Here is a 22,368-nt window from a genome sequence, read left to right as displayed (position 1 = left end):
TCTGCTGACTAAGCTGACGAAAGGCAAGACATTTGCGGAAGTCCTTAGTGGAATCCGCTACAGGATGAAACCCGAAGGCAACGGAGCAGAGGTGTCTTCCATACGGAAAACGAGGGAAATGGGGCATGCCTCAGTCAGACTCCAGAGGGAAACGGATTCTGGAAATGGCGGCGAGAACCGAGCTCGTTTGAAACATCCGATCCACGGCAAAGTTTCGGCGCCCAAGCTTTGAAAGAAGCATTCCTGACATCACTTTTGCGTCGGAATCTCTGGCATCAGCGGTGGACGGGTGGCGAGTCCTAGAAGACTCCTCGGCAAGTGATCACGAAGTGGTTGACGCTACTTGCCGGTGAGCACCAACGCGACGCTCACCCTGCGTCTGGAATGTCGCAAGGGTGAACATCGTCGAAGCTCTTGGAGCAGGGAGGGCCGCGCTCCGGGGGGTGGTAGTGTTGCAGCTGACACCGTCGTAAATTCAGTGATAAACCTGACAACGATGGCGTATAAGGGGCCCCAGCAGCGACAAGCCTTCTATGGCTTGGTGGACAGCTGATATTGCCGACCTGCGGAGGGAGTGTTGTAAGCTCCGCCGTTTGGCACAACGTCTGCACGCCAACGAGGAGGCATGTGCATAAAGGCACAGTATAGATCAGCGAAAAAGAGACTCCGCAGCGCTATAAATAAAAAAAAAGTTCGCGGCTTGCGGAACCTTGTCAACGAGGTGAATGAGGACCCGTGGGGACTTGACTATAAGCTTGTCACCCGGAAAATCTGAGCTCTGCGAAGGCCCCGCATACTATCATAAATACCGACCAGATGGACCGCATTGTACGGGCATTATTCCCTAGACATCTTGTACAGGTTGATGTCAATAGCACGGAAAGCGTCGAGGATTTCCCTCTTTTCACAATGAGGGAACTCGAAGAAGCGGTTCTCACTGTGAAAAACAAGAAGGCGCCTGGCCCTGATAGCATCCCGGCGGAAGTTTACAAACTGGTTTTCCATCAACGACCAGAATTGCTGCTTGAAGTGTTCAACGCTTGCTTGAAGGAGGGATTTTTCTTTGTCGCTGGAAAGTGGCCAGACTCGCGTTGATCAGTAAAAGAGACCCAGAGCTCCCGTTTGCATACCGACCGCTGTGTATGCTTGATACGGCCGGAAAAGTGCTCCAAAACTCATCAGGGGTAAAATCGCTGAAGCGACCCGCGCTGCCGGGGACTTATCCGCAAGGCAATTCGGGTTCAGAACAGGAAGATCCACGATGGATGTTATTATGTTCATCGAGCCGAAGCGCACAGCTGCCGATCTCGGTAGATACTGCTACTCATAACGATTGATGTCAGAAATGCCTTAAAATCCGTAAGATGGACAGATATGCTAGGCACATTAGAAAGCTCATTCCACGTGCCAAGATATCTCGTGCGAATATTGAGGGATTATATGAAAGGCCGGTCCCTGCTCTATGAGACGCTAGAAGGCCAGAGGAGGATGGAAATCACGTCGGGAGTAGCGCAGGGATCCATCCTACGGCTGGACTTTTGGAACGCTTCTGATGATAGTCTGCTGAGGCTCGATATGCCCAAAGAGTCGCGCCTGGTCGGTTATGCAGACAATGGGCTGATACCCTTGACAGAGAGGTGCATCGTAAGCACCTTGCTCAAGTGCAGAGACGGGGAGCTTTGCGAGTGGCGTCTGCTTATTGTACTGTCTCCGAACCAGCGATGATGGGAGTGATCCCCGTTGCACTTGTCAAGGAGCGCTCAGCTACCTACCGCCGTAGGGGCGAGAACTTAAGAGAGATGGTTGCCCATGAAGACCCTTACCGAGTAGAAACTCACTCTTGCAAAATGAGCCGAGGGGCAGATGGACTGCGTGGCTCATCGACAATTTAGACCAACAATTTAGATTGATTACTTCCTTACCCAACTTCTAAGAAGGATATGGAGGTTTTCAGTCTTACCTGCACAGGAATGGGAAGGCGTGATCTTCTGATTGTGTGTTCTGTAATGGAGTGGCGGACGACGCTGAACATACCTTTTTCTTTTGCGAGAAGTGGGATGGGTTTCGTCAGCAGCTTTATGCAGACACAGAGGAGCTCTCTCCGGACAACATTGTCAGAAAGATGATGAAGAGCGCTGGCAGCTGGAGTCGTGTTGCGCATTATGTTTGGATTCTTCTTATTCCGAAGAAGATTGAACTCGACCGGCGGAGGGATCGGATGGTAAGGGATTCCCTGAACTCATAACTCACTTTCCCTCCTGTTGGTGAAAGGAATTCGACTTGAAGGCTCCCGGAGCCGTGAGAGCAGGAGGGCTAGCCGGAAGTAATGTGTCAAACGGTCCCAGGTTAATTCTCTGATGACGGGGAGGTGTTTAGTTGATTGTCCGACAGCGTACTGTTGCGGAACTCCAACACTCTGTGCGTAAATGCATTCACTTACCCTACCCCCCAAAAAAAACCTCCATGGCGGTGAGAAACTGGGTGAGATTATAATTGATTTCCCCATACTTTCTCTCCAGCCACTCTTCAATGGAAGTGATCAACCTATAAGTCCTACGACCCTTTTCTTACTGGTCCCATTGCTGTTGCCATCTGCTTATTGATCTCTCCCTTTCGGCTGTTTTCACCTGCAATAAGGGAGAAATGGACCTGATGTTATAAATGTTGGTAAAAGAGTGTATAGTTGTCGGAATCATTCAAGTTCGGCGAGGCAGGCGGGCAGGCCGGAAATTTTCACGAAACTTAATCCTCTAATAAGGCTTGACGAAGACCCCCTGTGGCCAAAAGGAAGATTGGACGATAGCATCGAAGTTGTGGGGATATGTCACTTTGCAGGAAGCTATCACTCGGTCAAAAGAGCCATCCTTCGTCAGCTTCACACTTGAAAGAGGTGACAAAGTTGAGTTGGTTTTGCTTCTAATATAGGCCGGAATTTCATCGGACGTGGTGGAGTACGCTAGCCTTGACATGAACAGCTGTTTTGGCGGCGAGGCAACGTTCAATTAGGGGCCGCTTCAGGTTCAGCGGTGGTGGTCGTCGATGATACACAGGAGTAAGCCTGTGGTGGTGCTAATGCAGCGACTGTAGGACGATAGCGCATTCGATGCTGAGTTGGGAATATGTCCCTCAGATGGAGGACGATTTTTCAGTTGGCGAGCGGACGTCGTCGAGTTGAAACAATCTTTTATAGACGCACTGGAATAGTCTGTCGCAGATAGAGGCAGAGAATTTTGACAGTTCTGCCCCTTCCCAGCCTGGCAATTTAGGAACTATGGTTCTAATCCACTCCGCAGTGTCTTCCGTTGCGCAGTCCACCAGTGTAAGATCTGGTCGAAAGCGTATCCCGTTGAACACAAGTTTCAAAGTCCATCCCTTGCACATCTGCCAGACGACAAGGTCTTCAATGGTTTCCTGCTCCTTACGAGTGAGTATTTTCTCGGAAAACATTTTTGGCAGTATGGCCAGTCGAATGCCCTTGACCGTACTAGCATAGCTAATGGCGGGTTTCCTGAGTCATGCCTTCACCCCTCACCTGCCCGGGTTTTTTCCCTCTTCGGGTTCAGGTTTGGATTTGTTTGGGGCATTCCTTTCATGCGGGCTAATCTCTATTGCTCCCCGCTTTTTCTGCTCCGGTAAAGTCTATCCTAAGCCTTGTTAAGGGCCCCTTCTGGTTTCAGGCTTTTCTTCAGATAGCGCAGGTACCATTTAGTACCTGCGCCACTGAGACCTGTTTCCTTCCTGACGTCTGATATATTTATCTCAGACGTGCTTTTGCTGGTCCTTGCTTTTTGAGCAGTGGCGTTTGTTGGGTGTTGTCCACGCAGTATACCAATGTTAACCTTTGATCTTGGCTTAACGTGCTAATTTCTCCCTTCTCCGGTGTAATAACCTGGTTCTCAGTATTTCGGAGATTTGCTTCAGCATGATTAACCAGTTTGTGTGCGGTACGAGGCCCCGCTTTATTGGTTTTCGTTTTTTTATCTTTATTGCTGATACTCATTTGATTCCCGCGAGTATGGGGGTTAGGAAGTCCGCCGTGCCATAGCCCCACGTAGCACGGTAAGGTCTAACTTACTCACTGAGGCGACCAGGTATCAGTGAGGCTCCGTTCGAATACAGTCAGTCACCCCCGACTGGAAACTATACAATGGGCACGGTCCGCATGACACCCTGGATTGGGGGAGATGTTTTTCGACTCTCCAGTCTAGATCCGTAGCGTTTTGTTAATAGTAGGGTCACCGCGTATAGAATGTGGCTATCATCATTCACTAACGGTCTTGGTAGACGAGAGGCTTGGCCCCTGAAAGCCACACATCGCCCCACAGGGGAGACATCATCCTCATAGAGAGATAGGTTGGCCTCAGGGGCCTATGTTCCGCGTCAGTCTATCCTGCAGAGCACTGCTTGACTCCAATGAAACCCTAATTTTTTCATTTTATTTCTAAAGAATGGATAATAAGGGAAAATTAGAGACATGAACCGAATATTCCCTTTTTTACTTAATTATGTATATCCTAAGTTAATTACGAAAAAGGTAAACAGACGAATACTTTTTTGACAAACTGTACTTGACGGCATTGCCAGAAAAAAGAAGCTAATGTTCGTTTTGAAATCATTCCTCTGAGGAGGTTAGGGCACCTCGAATTGGGGTTTTTATTCCACTTTCCGCTAATGCGTCCTAGCCTAGTTTGTATTTGCGAACCCGATTTGTCCTTTATTTATATAAAGAGTGAATGGACGAGTTTGTGGCATTTTGGGGAAAACATTGAGAATTGCTCCGCGTTAGAATTGGAACTAAAAATGGTTGAGGATATTTTAGGAGCCGCACATTATCGTGGGCATATGTACTTCTTTTTTGTATGTGGGTATGCTTGACGGGAAACAACTAATTGCACAAAGAACAAAAACCTCCCTCTTGTCATCCCCGGATCAATGACAAGTTGCCCGCTAGAGGACTGGGTGACAGTTCCTGACATTTACCGCAATGGAAACGTATTAGTCTGGCTTTACCCCAAAGCGTCCCAGTCTGTATATATAAAAAACCTACATCGACCATAGTCCCAAAAAGCCCATACTAAATTTCAAAGTCTTGGGGCATTGTTTACGAGTGGAAATATTTCTGCGCCACACTGGAACTCGCGCGGGGGAGGGATTTGCACGCACGCACCCATCTGCATGCCGTGATCTCGTTGTCGTCGCGTCCGGGTCGGGTGGTTTTTTTTAGTGCGTCGTGGTTTATACAGACGATTCGTGGCATCCTTTATGTGCCTGGGAATTTCCTTGCCGTTCGTACGCACCAAGCCAATACACGGGACATGTCGACTGAGCCAAAACAAATATTATTTTCGCCTGCCAAATTCGTCTGAATCGTAATATCGCGTCCATTGTTTTCCCGACAAAAAGACGGTGTTACTCTCGAAGCCTCGGTGGTGGCCGCATATCTTTGCGGGTGGCTGCCAGCTCTCTCATCGTATGCCGGAGGATGGACGAAAAAGTTTCTCGTTGCTAGCAGGCATCCGCGACAGTGCAAGTGAGTGAGTGTTTCTGAAACGAAAACCGAGATGACCGGAGAGAATGCGAAATCTCGGTTTCTGACTTATCACGTAACTGCCTAAAGTAGCGTTCAATATTTACTCAGCGCCGCGGTCCTAGCTGGATGCCGACTAGTTTTCTGTATCTTAACAAATAGTGAAAAGTGCATGTGTCGTGCGTGCCGATCCTGAATCTGACTTGAAAGGGAAAAATAGTTATTCGCCCAGCTCAAAGGTGTGCGAGTCCCGAGTGAGATTGCCTGAAAAAAGTATTGACCGAAGAACTGGAAAAGAAGCTGAATTTCGATAAGTTCCGAGCCGCCTGGATGTGTATGTGTGTGCGTGACTTTTCAATCAGACATCAACAACAACAACAACACTTCGAGCCCAGCTCAGGCTGCAGGACCATCGTGGTCAGCTGCTGCTGACCAGCGCCTCGATGCTCGTGCGTTGCAAGGCGCCTCATCGCATCTCTGGAAATCAATGTTGTGACGCGGTTGGAAGAAAGCTTAAGGTAGGTGGTCAGTGCATATCTAGCTCAGGTGCTTGCTAATTCGCCAGCGGTAGCCGGGTGAGGATTGGAATCATGAAATTATGCGGGCCGGTACCGGACCATTGCCGCCTGTGTTCCGGATTTTCGTGGATTTTGGTCAGAAACGGCGCGCAAGGGATCATGTTGCATTCTAGGAGCCTTGACGGCAGCTCCTAGTGAAACTTAACTTCTCAATGCAGCTCATAACGAACCGGTATTAACTTTTTAATTATATGAACCTGATCTTGAGGGAACCTCATTTGAAAACACCTTCCTTACAAAACTCTGGGAAATCCTCTTAAATATATCGACATCAAAGACTTCTCTCCCTCCTGTACCAGTCCAGGAAACACCTGCAACTTTAGAATGTCCACTTCACATTAAACAAGGAAATTCTACGACGGACTTAGCGATCTCGACTTCATCCTCCGGGTTCGAATCCAGGCCATGGTCATCGATGTTTAACATTGTCTAAAGGGGCTCAAAATGTACGATGTGAGTCTCGCAAGGGACCAATAGTTAGTTTAGTTCAGTCGGGGGAACCGCAGTTCCAAGCACTCAGACCTTTGCTAGGCCCATTGTACTATCCTCGGAGATCATTCGCAGGCTTTCGCGAATCTGAGAACATTCTCCAGAGACAGAGAATGCTGAGACTCTTCGCTGAAGAAGACCTTATCAACGTATCTTCGTCTGAAGCCTGAGGAGGCCGGGTAGCTACCTGGATACGAAGCAGCTGCATACGAAGTGCCGGGTCGTCTCTTCTTTCTCCTCGCATTGGCTGCATATGGTCAACTTGAATGATTCCGATAACTATACACTCATCATCATCATCAACGGCGCAACAACCGGTATCCGGTCTAGGCCTGCCTTACTAAGGAACTCCAGACATCATATGGGACAGGCTTTGAGGGTTCGTTCTACTGCCTCGTAGAAGGTATCCTTCTCCGACTCTGCAGTCTCCTCTGTAGGGGCGTGAACGTTAACGGTCCCTGTCCAACGCATCTCCTGTAACGCTGTTACATCAGCCCTATATTGGGACAGGGTATCGGCTAGCTGCTCATCAGCTTCATCTCTGTACAGGGAGCGCACGTTCCATGAGAAAATGCGCAAATCGATTTCGTCGTTGTGTAATCCGTCCAGTCCGAGGCTCCTGTTGTGGCTTTGTAACAAGTTGTTTTCCGTGTAGGGTTGTCAGCCCTACCCAAACCCCCAATCTGGAGGACCAGTTGATACAATTTGTCCCGTTTTTAGGCGCAGGAGGCTCGCCTTCATCCTTCTCCGTCTGCAGCTTTTCGTTAAGAAAGAGCTCCCAGCGGTCACCACGTGGAGGTGGAGATAACGTTTGGTAGTAGAGCTGTTGGTGTTGCTTCAGCAGGCATTTCCCAGGTTTTATGCTCTATCATGGGTATCAGTCCACGTTTCGCCCTGGGATCTATACTACCCTTTGACCGCCAACTATACTCCATTACCAAAAAGTAAGGGGTCTAAGGACCAAGCTGTCGGATTTCAAACTGTCCGCCTTAGCAGTACAACATCATATCATCTGCATTTCTGAAACCTGGTTGGCTGACAGGATTTTAGATTCTGAGCTCTTCGAAGGTTACTCTGTCTTTCGTTGTGACAGAGACTGCGCTGCGCTTGGCAAGACAACTGGCGGAGGAGCCCTAATAGCTGTTAAGTCCCCTCTTCTTGCCGAAATCATTTTCAAGGAAAGCAGCTCTCCCAATCTGGAGCTAGAAATCTCTCTGGTATACCCAGAGGGGTTCCCCCTTTTCCGCAGCTTCGGCAATGCGGGAATTGTAGAATATGCCGAGTCTGGCGACGTGGTCCTCTATGGGCTAGTGCTAGTAAAGACCGTTGTAATTTTGAATGCATTGGCAGGAGCTCTCATGATCGGGCTATATTATAAGCGGGCCAAATCCCCAAAAACTCCTTGGGCCGCACTCTCGATCTCTTCCTTTCTAACCTCCCCGAGGACTACCTCTCTTTATTTCCGTACACATCCCGTATGTTAAAATTGACGCTCCCCACTCCGCGGTTGAATTTGAAGCGGAACTCCATCGTTCAAAATCCCCTTACGCTCGCGATTCTCGTAATCCATCTCAATCTCTCCCTTCTTATATCAACTTCGCTGACTCCACTGCCAATTCCCCACAACAATCCTGCGACCTTCTCTGCACCTACTTCTCTTCAGTGTTTTCTCCCTGCAGACTGCTCCAAATCTCTAGCCATTCCTCTTCTTACGCCTTCCTTGGTTGAGTTCCTCATTGGTAATCTTGACCCCAATGTCGGACCTGGCCCCGATGCGCTTCCTAACCTCTTCCTCCTTAACTGTAGAAAACACATTTCCCTCCCCTTGAGTATAATCTACAACAAGTCTAGATGAATGCTACTTTCCCCGTCTCTGGAAAAAGGCCCTTATCATCCTTATCCTCAAGAGTGGAGACCCTTTTCTTGCTGTGAACTACCGCCCCATTTCTCTTCTCTCCTCTTCCTCCAAAATCCTCGAAAGATACGTCAACAACTGGACCGCCACTTCGATCACCTCATTGTCAAGGAGCAGCACTTCTAGTATCGGAAACCGGCGAGGCGGCGAAACCTGGGAGACCACATGACCCCGATATACTGTATGTATTCGAGAAAATCCCCGCGCCGACTCCACAGACCATCTTTGATCCATCGGTGAAGAATACGGTGTCATAACCTTGCAATAGGCCGCCGGTCTTCCACTTTGCCCTGGCTGGGAAGTCATTAGCAAAGTTTCTCGTGAAATTCAGCTTACGTGTGGCATAGTCCGGAGGGAATGCCCAGATTTCCCGAGGTACTTCGGCTAGGATCTGAGAGAAATGACACCTCATCTACGGTTCAGATGAAGATGCTGTGGTCTGCATGTGATGGTCACAAGCCCCTAGTAAAGCCGGTAGCCCGTTTCTTTTCGAACCTTCTTGATATCCCGTTCAGGAACGCCGATAGTGAGAAAAGTTCCCGGCCAATCGGCTCTTCCTCCTGCTTCGCTACCTAACAGCATCCAGGTGGAAGTGCTACCTAACAGCATCCAGGTGCACCTCAACACCATTACGCTCCTCTTCTGGAAGCGAGAGAAAGCACTTTCTAAACAATGGTAGTTCGGAAACCCTCTACATGGTCAGTCGCGTAATCTCCCACACATCGTTGAAGGAGGAATACTGTCTAAGCCTCTCATTCATGCTTTCGTCGACAAAGTTTATCCGTAGCATTTTAGGATATACAGCTACCGGCTCAAAACGTAGTGTAATCCCTTGGAAGGATGTAGTCCTTACAGCTGAAAAAAGTTTCCTCCCAAGCTGCTCACACTGCTCTGTATCGTAGCACTTTCCGGGCCGTGTCAAGCACACACAGCGGTCGGTATGCAAACGGGAGCTCCGAGTCTCCTTTACCCTTGCTGATCAGCGCGACTCTGGCCACCTTCCAGCGACAAGGAAGTTCTCCTTCAAGTAAGCGTTGAACGCCCTCAGCACCAAGTCTGGTCGTTGGCGGAACACCAGTTTGTAGATTTCCACCAAAGTCTCCTTTTTGTTGGTCTATACTGTGCCTTTAAGGCGTATGCCTCCTCGTTGGCGCGTAAACATTGGGCCAAACGACGGAGTTTATGATATTCCCTCCGTAGGTCGTCCATCAGTACATAGAAGGCTTGTCGCGGCTGGGGCCCCTCCCGGGCATAGAAGCTTCACAAGCCGTCGTTATCAGGTTCGTCGCTGAGTTTACGACAGCTCCCTGCAGCGCGACTCTGCATGTTCTAAGACCTTTGACGAACTTGGCGATGTTCACCCTCGTGACATTCCAGACGCACGGGCAGCGCCGGCCTGGTGCACGCCGGCAAGTAGCGTCAACCATTTCGTACAGGATGTACTGGTGATAACTTGCCGAGCAGTGTTCTAGATCTCGCCACCCGTCCATCGATGGTGCCCGAGAGTCCAACGCAAAAGTGATGTCAGGAATGTTTCCTCCACAGCCTGGGCGCCGAAACGTTGGTGTGGATCTGGTGTTTAACACTACGAGCCCGGCCCTCGCCGCCATTTTCAGGATCCGTCTCCCTCTGGAGTCTATCCAGATCAGGCATTTGATATGGCCCAATGGCGAAACCGATCACGACGAGTCTACCCGAACTTTCCCTCTGGAGTCTGGCTGAGGCATGCCCCATTCAAGGGCCACCATCTACCAGGATTCGCCTCCGTGCTCGAAACGGCGTCCTCCAGAGCATCAAACCGGCGCCGAAAGTCCGGCATCGTCTCATTCGGCGTCAGGTAAATGCTATAAAACGTTATCCCTAAACATCGAATCCAGACAAGCCCATTCTCTCGGCCTTGGGCAAGAACACGAAGTCGAACGTCGTCCCGAAACCAGATGGTGGCGGTGCCCGATAAGTCGAGATGCCATGAAGCCGGGGGTCTGTTTCAGTATTGCTCGCTGATTAGCACTAGATCAGCATTTACCTCCGCAGCGAACTGCGCTAGCAATTGATGAGCGTTTTCTCTCCGTTGCATGTTAATTTGTAAAATGCGGATCATGCCATTCGTGCCCTGGCCATTTCCAATTGCGCCCTAGAGATTGGACACCTGTAGAGAATGCAACTTTCACTTTCACTGCAGGTCTTCGCTTGGTGACCTACCTGGCCGCATCTCCCGCATGCTGTTCTCCCGTCCGGTCCCTTGCAAATGGCTGACGTGTGTCCATATTTCAGACACCTGTAGCGCTTGGTGGGGACTATCCGCATTCGTACCTTGCATACTACCCATCCAATTTTTATTTTCCCGCTGCTAAGGAGGTTCCTTGCATATTGCTCGGGGACTTCCACCACGGCGAGTTTTTGGCCTCGAGCATTTATAGAGGTGATGCTTATCCGGGCAGTGGTTGCCTCTGGATATTCACGCTTTATCGCCTCCTCCATTTCGACCTTTTCTGTGAGGTAGTCAGGATTCCGGATTTCTAGAGAGCACATGCGCTCTAGGCTAGAAACAGGAGCCTTCTCCCACAATAATCGCTTGACCGATTCTCAGAACGTACTCTTGCTAGTCGTCTTCGGGCCTAGTGAGACGAGGACTCCACCCCCTCCCCCTTCGTTTTCCGCATGGAAAACACCTCTACTCCGTTGCCTTCGGGTTTCATCCTGGACTTCCGCAAATGTCTTGCCTTCCGTCGGCTTAATGAGCAAAACCTAGTCCTTCTTCGCTTCCTCGTCTTTTCTGCTATTGGCTTTTGGTTTGCAGCTCCTTGTCGTTGGACAGAGGGATCTCTGGTGGCGTAGTCAATTGTTTTCGTTCACCCTTCTTCGCTTTATTTTTTTGGGCCCTGGAAATTACTTTCATAAAGTCTCAATTAGGCACTTCTTCTTTCTGACTTCCAATCGTCTTTCGCTGCTCTTCATGTTCGCCTATAGGAGGGGATGCGATCCAATAGTTCCTCCAGTTCCATCAGCTCGTTTTTGACGCCTTTGCTGACGTTCCTCTGGAGGAACCTTGTCGACCTCATAGGATTCACCACTGCCGCGCATTTCCTGATGCACCTTTGCTCTTCGGCTCTAACTAGGACGGTCGACTGCACTTCGACTCGGTTCGTGTGGGAATCCACCTGCTACTTTTTTCGGAACAGGGGCACTACATGGTATTGGAGTTGCCTTTCCCGCATCATCAGCCGCACCACTTGATCAGGCTTCCTCTTTATTTGGGCGTCCCGGTCTTGCATCGGATATGTCAGTCCTCGCTGCCTCTTTCGCTGATCGCTGTGGTGAATGACGTATTTTTGTGCTCCGCCCAAAAGCACTCAACTTTTCCTCCTTCTCTGCTTTTTCGTCGATTTTTTTTTATTGGTTTTTGTTTATTCTCCATGGAAAACTCACCAACCGATCGTGTGCAAGGAAGCGGGCCGCAATAGTTAGGAACTCCCAGTGTGTTCCGATGTGTATTACTTGTTATTCGCGACTCACTCGTCACCAAGAGGTTTTCTCAAGGCTACTACCTAGGGCGCAGGTATACTGTCAGGTGGGGGTCACCTCGGGGTCGTCACACCCCCAATTGTAAGCGACCCCTTAGAGGTAGCTGACGATCCCTAAGGGCTCTTACCACTTGGAGAGTTACAGTCCTTTGGTTCCATCTTCATGTGTTTTTTGACACCCTTAGTGTAGTAGTAAACTACCACAGGCTCCCTTGGTTCCAACAGGACGCTGCAATTCTGAAGGAAGCCTTTGTCTTAATCTCTCTCTCTTTCTCTCTCTCTCTCTCTCTCTCTCTCTTTCTCTTGGTGATTTGCACTGGGTGGCCAGATTTCTCAATTCAACCATTTCGGGTCACGGGTGTGTGTCAATGAGCCTCAGAACCTGTCGCCCGAAGTTCTGGCAAGAGTGGTGGAGAATGCCATAAAATGGGCCCGTATGGTCATCAGCCCTGGTGGTGGCCACTTGGCTGATATCATTTTCTCGATTTCATAAAGTTTTTCATGAAAAATTACAGGAAGAGAAGATCGGATGATTACTTTAGCTCCACCTTGTACAACGTTTGGTTGAGTTATGAATACGGAACCCAGTGTAAAATGCAATATATTATCTTATAAAAAGTCTATGACTCTTTTTTTCTGTGATAAAAGGGCTTTTATCTTGGCATATTTGAGAGAATTACTCATTTGGATATGATTAAGACATGAACACTTTGTTCGGTTATCATCTCTGGCCGATTTTCTTTGCTTTATAAGAAGGTTTTAAAGTAAAGGCAGACCCCTTGTCCGATGTTTGTATGTAAATGTTATACGAAGTAAATATAAGAACCGCGATTTATACGCAGTAAGTATAAGCGGGTCAAGGTCAAAATCTTAATGTACATCAAACAACACCAAACGATCACCAGTGTTGATAATTACTACGTTTGATACTAGATTCAGATTAGGATTTCTATTTGATTTAAGCGCTCTCACCAACTATTTATCATGTTCATCATTCCGGGGTTGAATGATCCACAAAAAAAGCGTAGAATCAGAAGTGAAAATTCTCGACAACACTGTTTCATCTGTATATGCAACTCAGTACAGTCGTGCGTACAACCACTGTCACAGCAACTAACCTACGGGGATGCATGATATATTTCGATTCGGGCTGCCTCTCAACGCATCAGCCGGCATAAACGCAACATAGAATCACCGATTTGCATGATGATTACCTGCTTCCAATACCACATCACCTGTCTGTGAAGCTCAACACATTTACCGCCCGCCGCCACCTCATGGTGATGGCGGATTGAAGGTAGCAAGTATAGTTCTAGATTCCTGCTGTAGTCATACTCTGTATGCAAAGAGGCCGTGTGATACTTTTCCCTCCTCGTGAATGCTAGCTGTGTATGCGTACACAAAGTCTACCGAATGAATCTCTGCACACAGCGCGCAGCAACGATGGCAAAACCTCAAGAATTAGAGTATCTATCTACGAATGTTTAAAAATACAGTAACTAAGCATTAAAAATAAAACTGAAAGTCACACATACAAAGAATTTTTTTGGCATTCAGCCGACCTGCTTTGCTTTGCTTCGCTTGTACAGCGCTAGCGATGCTGTAAAATCGCAACATCGAAATTCAGAACTCATATCAGCCATCTCCGTTCACTTGAACTTCTAGAATTGTATAGCATTCTTCAATCCATGCATATTTGGTGAAAACTTTCCAAAGGTGGTGTAGTATTTCCGTCAAGCCTTTAAAACATCAGATCCAGGTGCTGAGTGATTGCTTCTTAAAATGCGGTAGCCACGAAGTCTACCCTGATACAAAGAGAACTCTTAGACAGGTTCAACTCAACCCCTTCATCGATGAGAAGACAATGAAGGATACTTTTGCTAGGATTTCCACGTTTGTCTAACCTTTTTAATGAAAAGAATGGAAAATGGGAGGAGCGAGTTCCCATACATAAACTTAACAAACGATTTTTGGATCGCCAAACTGACCCTTCAACCATATATGTAATATTACAAAAGTGTAATATCACCTTAATATCACTAAGTGCGAAAACATTACAACAGCATCTAACATTGCCGCATTATCTAACATCATCACATTGCCAAAATGATGATAACATTACTTCTGTGACAGGTGATATTTTATAATGTGATATCACATTACAAAACATCGCTAAACATCATCGCCCTTCGTAGTACAAGAGCGCCTGTTCTTTTGGCAGGACACGCACTGAAGTCGGGCTAGAAAATGATTTCGGGTGAATGTGAATATCTGGAATACAGATCCTTGACTTTAAATACATAATTGATCGGTAATTTTATCGTTTGGTAATGAATGCCGACGTTGGTTTACGTAATATTTCCTAGTACCCCAAATCGAGCCGACTGTCGAGTGCATACAATTATTTCGGAGACCACGTGCCCCCTCCGGAGGAAGAAATAAAAATATTTACAGGATAAGGAAAAACACCTAGTTCTTTTCTTAACTTATATATCAACTGTAAAAAAAACATGGATATCAATTTCAACTTAGTATGGTCAAAAGGATGGTGTCATATTTTTTACTTTTCGGTGTAGATTCCCTATCCTCCTCCTCCTTCTATCCATTTATGCCACCGAAAAATATTTTCTAGATTTCTTTTCGAAATGATCACCTTCATTTCACTTTCGTCGGAAAATTTTCGTCTACTTAATTCCTTCGTTAATTTCGAAAAAAGGGAAAAGTCGCTAAAAGCCATATCCGGACTGTAGGGTGGTTTGTGGTGATGGTAGGGTGGTCATATTCTGTGAGTCCCGTAGCTTTTAAGGTAGTCCTCGCAACCTGAGAGGTGTGATCGGCTGCGTTGTGTTGCAGAAACAACACTCCCCACGCTAACTTGCCACGTCTCTTCTGTACGACTGCTTTACGTGCCTGACCCATTAAATTAGCATGGTAATGGCCGTTATTTGTAGTCCCTTGAGACAAGTACTCAATTAGTAATATTCCTCCGCCATCCTAAAAAAAATCATCATCAACGGCGCAACAACAGGTATCCGGTCTAGGCCTGCCTTAATAAGGAACCCCAGACACTCCGGTTTTACGCCGATGTCCCCCAATTCGATATCCCTAAAAGCTGTCTGGCCAACAATTCTTCGGAGGATTCTTCTCTCGAACGCGGCCTTTTTCGCAACAGCGAGCAGCCTGTTGTATAATACTCGTTCAATAGTTTACTAATATTGACCAAACCTATCGATCGATATGAGGAAGGGTCACCCAATGATTTACTTGGCTTCGGAATAAGTATCAACTTTTGCAGCTTTCATTGCTTGGGGAATTCTCCTTCTCTAAGGCATACCGTAAAAGCTTTGGCAAATATATCTAGTGCTGTCCTGGCTGTCACTTTCAGGGCGATATTCGGGATTCCATCTAGCCCTGGGGTCTTATTTTCAGCGAATTTCCTTGCTGCATCAAAAATTTCCTCGTCTACCACTATAGGAATTTCGTCCGGGTTTACATGGACTTTAGGCAGATTTGTGTAGTTTACATCCTCTGGGAAAAGAGTGTCCACTATGTTTTGTAGTAATTTAGGACACCTAATCGGTGGGGCGCGGGAAGTTCGGAAGACAATAGCCTGTTGATAGCTGTGTGTGTACTCTTCGCTGACATGCCACTGGAAGGCTTTAATAAGGGTGCCAGTGACGAAAGTGAGGTCTACTACCGATTGTAATTCTCCCCTCCTCCTTCTGATTTCTAAACACTGGGCATTTACTGCTTCCTGCAATGTGGGGGCTGTCGCTATTTTTCGTTTCGGCTTTACGTCGCAATCCTTCGCATAATGGCCTTGTTCTTTGCACTTGCGGCACAGACTAGATCTCTTTTCTAAGCTGGTACAGGCTTTCGCAATCTGGCCGAACTGCCAGCACTTAAAACATTTATGCACTTGACTCCGGTTCCGGCAAACCACCCATCCAATACGAACTTTACCTGCTGCTATCGCCTTTTTTGCTGCTTCGACAGGAAGACTTATCGACGCTATCTGTGTATCCCTGTACGCCTTCCTAAGTCGTAGCACGGACCTGGTGGCGACTTCATCCAAGTCCTTACATTCTATCACCACTGAATCTCTGCTCATTTTGATGGCCGCCGTCGCGCCTAGTGACACTTCGATTTTTTTCCGTAGGTTTTCGGCTAAATCTTCACCAGCTTTAAGCTCCAACAACAGATCACCTTTCTGCGTATGTCTGATACGCGTAACATTACCACTCAGTTCAGGCAGGGAGGTATCTGCTTTTAATTTACTTAAAATCTCCGCGTACGTCAGCTCGTTGGTTTTTGTTATGATCAGCGCGTCCGGCCTGGCTCTCCTTTGTAACCGTTTCTTACTTTCTACTTTAGTCTAGGTAGATTCTGCGGCGCGGTTTGTGGCCTTTTCCAGGTGGGCCGATAAGTTTCCGGCGCCAGCATTGGTTTCTTCTTTTTGCGTTTTGCTGTTCATTGAGGTGATTGTACCTCTTCGTTGGGATCTCTTTGTCGCTTATTGCCCATTGCTGAGATGTCCCCTTCACCTTGGATACTTTCTTTATCAAAGAGCCTCTTGGGAAGAGATATTTTCAGCATAGTTTGTGTTGCTACGGTGATCATCACTTTCCGTTGGCTGTTATTTCGCTGACCAACCTACTCCATCAGATTTTGGATCATTGATCCCAGCTGTGTGAACGCGCCAGTTTCATTTAAAGAATTGACTTCATCGCTGCTGCTCCTTTGATGCGACATCCGTTTCTCACTCGATTTCGCTGGAGGCGATCGCACTAATTTAGTGCTCCGTCTAAAAGGATCATTAAGGCTAAAAACCATCAAAGGCGACTCCCCACTAGCAGTTTTGCTATTGGGAAGCCCCCCGAAATTTTCGGTTTCCTACACTGTCTGGTGGTGTCTTTCTGTCCATCTGTCTGTCACAACCGATTTATTCGGAAACGGCTGGACCGATTATCACGCAAATTGGTGAGAACGTGTCATCTGTTGTTCCCTTTACATACACCAATTGGCGCCATTTTGTGTTAAGCTTAAGGGGGGCTACCCATACATATGAATGGAGGGTGTAACATTTTTTTTAATAGAATGCAGCCATGTGGGGTATCAAATGAAAGGCTCAATTAGTACTTTGGTTTCATATTTGATATCGAGTGAAACATAGGAGAGTGAGGGGCTCAAAATATGACCCACAAAAAGTGTAACAGGTCTCGTTCTCAAAACCTATCCAACCCAAAAATTCTGAAAAAAAACAGTGGTACACCTCTACGAAATCTAAGCCTCAAAATATATCCGGGCCCATACCTGCACAAATAAAGTTAATAACAATATATTTCCACATTTTAGAAATTTACCCGTGTGAGACCAAGGACGCGGAGTTAAATGTGACAATTGTTAACTCCATAAACTCATTAAAAGTTGAGTAGCGGCGAAATATCGCTGTTCATTTATTTGGGCCGAAGCGAGCGTTTCGACTAAGTTTCTGAAGGCCAACTTGTTGCCTTGAGGAATTTGAGGGGCTGCAGTTCTAGGAATAGTATTCCTAGCTGCTTGGGTAAGAGGAGTTTGGGGGGCTGCAGCTCTTGGAAGAGTATTCCTAGCCGCTTGGGCGTAAAAAACGCCTGGTTGGGTCGAGCTTTGTGACACCTTAGTTACCGCCTGTTTGGCTCTCATGGCCTCAGCTTTTTTGCCCTGCCAGCTTCCCTTCTGGCAACCATGTCCTTGTATGCGGGGCATCCGCGGTATTTGGCGGGATGTCCGGTCTGGCCGCAATTGCAGCAAGTTGGTGTGTCTGCCGTGGGAGTTGGGCATTCCCCTTGCACATGGGTTTTAGTGCACCTCACGCACCCGTGCACGATGAAGCAATTGAGGGCGATGTGCCCGAAGTTTTGGCAGTTGTAGCACTGCACTACCTTCCTCGTCCTTCATATTTGGTTTCATTGCCCATGGTGGGTAGGTAGGTATCAGTGGCCGCTCCGAGGAGCCCAATTAGCGCTTTGGTGTGCCGTTTTGATGCCACAAATTCCTAAGACCGTGACTGTTGTTATGGGAGCAGCGAGGCAGAGTGCAGCCCGCTCTCTGAGGGCTCCAAAGAATGGTTTACCCAGTGGAGGTCTAGGGGGAGGAGATGCAAGAGTACATTGAGAGCATCTACCGGGTAGGACTGCGGAGCCCCAGTAGCACCTGTACACGCGGTTCTTTGAATCCTATTAAGCTTCGTTCTATTGTATTTTTTCTTCAAAGCCTCCCACCATACAATAGAGCCGCAGGTTAGGATCGGACGCACTACAGCGGTGTACATCTAGAGAACCATCCTCGGCCGGAGACCCCATTTCTTTGCAAAGATTCTCTTACAGGCATAGAAGGCTATACAGGCCTTCTTAACCCTTAGTTTTATGTTCAATCTCCAATTTAGCTAAGAATCCAGGATTACACCCCTGTCCAATGTACGTAAAATTTTGTCCATTATTAATAACCAGAGCACCGGTGAGATGGCGCCACCCTGCGGCGTGCCTCTGTTCACAGCTCTGGTCAAGGGGTTGCCTCTCGATCCCGTTACGACTGGATTATCCTGGTACATAGCATAGATATAATCCAATGCGTGAGATACTCCTCCAATCCAATACCAGTCAAGACTTCCTTGATGGCGTTGATACTGACTTTGTTAAAAGCTCCCTCTATATCCAAGAAGGCAGCAAGGGTATACTGCTTGTACTGCAGCGACGACTCAACCGTGCCAATTACCTCGTGGAGGGTGGTTTCTGTGGATTTTCCTTTGAGGTAGTCATGCTTGGACTTAGAGAAAGGCGTTCTCTCCATAATCGTCCTTAAGTGAATGTCCAGGACGTGTTCTAGGGTCTTCAGCACGAAAGAGGTCAGGCTGATTGGTCGGAAGTCCTTCGCGGACTCATGACCGCACTTGCCCGCTTTCGATATGAAAACCACTCGTGCGCGCCTTCAGGCCTGCGGTATCTCAGCAAGCCACGGCACAATCCTTTCCTGCTGCTTCTGTAGCATGACTGGCATTATGCCATCAGGACCTGGAGATTTGTATGCGGAGCAGCTGTTTATAACTCAGCCGACCCTATCCTCGGTAATTACCAATTTGATAGTCTCGCACAGCTGGGGTTGCTCACAGCCCTCCTCGCTGGTGAGGAAGTACGTTTGCACCAGCAGCTCCAAGGGTTCACCATAAGATTCCGTCCAGGAGCCCTCCGACTTTCTAAGAAAGGATGAGCTCTTATGTTCCTTGGACAGAATTTTACTGAACCTCGCGGATTCCCTTGTGCTTTCGATGTTCTGACAATAGTCCCACCAAGACCGCTTCTTGGCGGTCCTGATGGCCGACTTGTACTTCTTCAGGCAGTCCTTGTATGCCAGTATTTTTGCTTGTAGCATATGTTGGAGATTTCTCTGGTCAGCTTCCTGAGGCTAGAGAGATCTTCATTCCACCACGGTGGCAGGGTCTTTTTGCTGTACTTAGGTGGTATTGAATGCCTTTTCTAGAGCCCCGACCTTTGACTCCAGTTCGTCTGTCGTGTCGATCTTACCAATTTGCACACCGAAGAGTTTGTTCTTAATTATTTGACCAAACTTTCTCCAGTCGATCCTCCTGGGGTCTCTAAAGGGCTTGGAGACCTCTGCGGCGAGATCTAGGCTGAAAAGTATCCAACTATGATCAGAGAAGGATCTCAGGTCAGACACTCTCCAGTCCTCCGCCCTAAGAATCCCATTGTGGGTTATTAGGGTGATATCAAGGACCAACCGTCACAGTTCTCCGAGCAGGGGAAATAGAAGGTTGGTGTACTGCCCCTGTTACACACCGATAGATTTGAAGTAATAATAAAATCAAAGAATGACTCACCTCTTTCGTTGATTTCGGAGCTGCCCTAAAGCGTATGCCTTGCATTGGCGTCGCAGCCTATCAGCAGGTTGGCTTTCTTTGTTGCTATGATGTTCGTCAGATGTTGTCGTTCTTCTGGCGGAGCTGATCGGCCGTGAGCCATGTAAGCCGAGGAAATATGCACGTTCTCTGCCCCCGCCTGTTCCAGCTTGACCACGACTAGGTCGCTGGAACTCAGGTCCGGGCACAGGAAGGCGTGCAGACTCTTCCTCGCAAGAATACATGCTCTTGGTCTATCCTGATCAGCGTCTCCTGTGCCGTTGAATAAATTAAAAATATTTGCTTTGGAGCCCTTTGATGGTTCTGTTGCCTCCGATCCAGGGCTCCTGTATTAGTGCGATGTGGATGTCTTCCTCTGGAGGAAGACAAGCAGATTAGCCGAGGCGCACTTCGAGTGCTGCAGATTTGTCTGCGTTACCCTCAGGATGATCTACTTGCGTGGGAGGCTCGTCAGTCCCCGTCGGACCGTCGATCGTCATCTCATCCAACAGCTCGTTCGCGGCGTCGATTGGGTCTAGGTCGTCGTTCGGTTTTGCAGAGCGGAACATTTTTGCCTTTGCATTCCTGACTCCGAACCACATTTTATAGTCGGCCTTCTTCAGTGCCTCCAGGCACGCCTCGTTTATACGGAGTAGTACAGGCTGGCTGTTTGTCTGACGCTCTTCCTCCTTGATAACAACCCAGTCGTCCATGGGAATCCCGGGGTTATGAAGGCGCAGGAATTGGACGAGCTTGTTCTTATCTATGCGGATCTTCGGCAACCAGATGAGAGCGACCGGTCTCCTGGGAATCTCGTCGTAAGGGATGATCTTGAGCTTTACGCCCTCCCAGGCGTCGCTGATCTTGGCGATACACGAACCGAGAAAGTCCTTAGAGAACTGGTCCATGCAAGCTGTTACGTGGAATCCAGGGACTACCTGGGAGGAATCAAAGTGGGGAATGAGTCCCGGGTGTTTGCCTCCGGTGTCCAGGAGATGCTCATAGACCATGACCGACAACCTGGCCTCAACACTGGTCCACACCTCCAGCGCTAGTTTGCCGCTAACAGAGTTGCCATTCACCAGCGCCACACGTAAGTGGCTCCTGGCCACGTCGCTGAAGGGCTTCGCAGTTCGTGTCCCGTCGGCTGACGGTTGCTGCGCAATTTCCTTCGGATGTTGCTTAGCCTCTGCGCTCTTGTCCACTCTGCTCCGCTTCTTATCTTGCTCGACCTCGTCTTGAGATCGATTGCGTTTCAGAGCGATGGGCTTGACCTTCTGCTCGTCAGCCAGGCGTTTGCTATTGTATTCATCAACATTCGCCTGGTATTTAGCGAGTTCTTTTTCATCCCGCTCGGCGAGAGTACCTCCTCCTTATTCTTAGCAATCTTGCCTTATGCAATACGGTCCCAGAATGAATTTAAACAAAACTGAATTTTTACGACCGATCTACGAAACAGGCACAATCACTGTCAGCGGCAGTTATCTGCCCAGAACTGAGCGATTTAAATACCTGGGATCAACGCTATCAGCCAATGGAGAACTGCGTTATGAAATTGTTTCACGCATTAATACAATGTGGATGAAGTGGCGTTCCACAACTGGTGTTCTTTGTGATCGACGTAGCAACGAACGTCTCAAATTGAAAATTTACTGCAATGTCGTCCGTCCTGTCGTCCTCTATGGTTCTGAGTGTTGGCCGACTATAAAAGACAATGAACGGCGACTTGCGGTAATGGAGACGAAGATGCTACGTTGGACTAGTGGCGTCACACGTTTTGATCACATCCGAAATGAGGATATCCGCGATCGCTATGGGGTGGCACCGATCGTGGAAAAGTTGCGAGAGAGACGTCTTCGATGGTATGGTCACGCAATTCGTGCCAACGAGAATTCAATTGCCAAGATTGGTCTGAACATCGAAGTCGATGGTAAACGACCAAAAGGTAGACCTAAACAACGGTAGCTTGATACGCTAGATGGGGATTTGAAAGCGTCGAGATTGCACCCAGATCAGGCATTCGATAGAGCCAAATGGCGAAGCCGATCACGACGAGCCGACCTCGCTTGTGAACGGGAGAGGGAGGGAAACGCTGAAGAAAACGAAGAAGAAGAAGATGGTGCATATTGTAGTTTCTGACGCTACATTCTTTGGAGAATTTTTAATGTTGGACGTACGAGCAGATCCCCAAAGTGGTGCACCATTAGTCCAGATTGGCTGCTTTGTATATTACCACTTTGAATTCCATAGGCACCTTGGAAAATTTGTTGAGTAGCAGTACAGGTTTTTGAATCTTAAGTTGACCTGAGTTTTTCTGTTCTCACTTAGGCTTATCGGTCTATAGGACGTGACGAGCGTAGCATCTTTGCCTTCCTTCGGGATCATCGTTATTTGCGACAATTTCCAGCATTTCAGAAAGTAACCAAGGCGTGAGAAATCATTAA

General features: G+C 47.9%; 1 protein-coding gene across 1 annotated transcript in view; it reads left to right on the top strand.

The window, feature by feature from the left end:
- Positions 1-4,963: 4,963 nt before the first annotated feature.
- LOC119660991 overlaps positions 4,964-22,368 on the top strand; it is a 32,399-nt gene continuing 14,994 nt past the window's right edge. Inside the window, exon 1 of the mRNA XM_038070079.1 lies at positions 4,964-6,045. The gene's annotated coding sequence lies outside the window, so the exon portion shown is untranslated. The remainder of the gene's footprint in view (positions 6,046-22,368) is intronic.

The sequence above is a fragment of the Hermetia illucens genome, chromosome 7 (genome assembly GCF_905115235.1).
Source record: "Hermetia illucens chromosome 7, iHerIll2.2.curated.20191125, whole genome shotgun sequence".
Lineage (NCBI taxonomy): Eukaryota > Metazoa > Arthropoda > Insecta > Diptera > Stratiomyidae > Hermetia > Hermetia illucens.
This window is presented reverse-complemented; position numbering and strand designations above follow the sequence as displayed.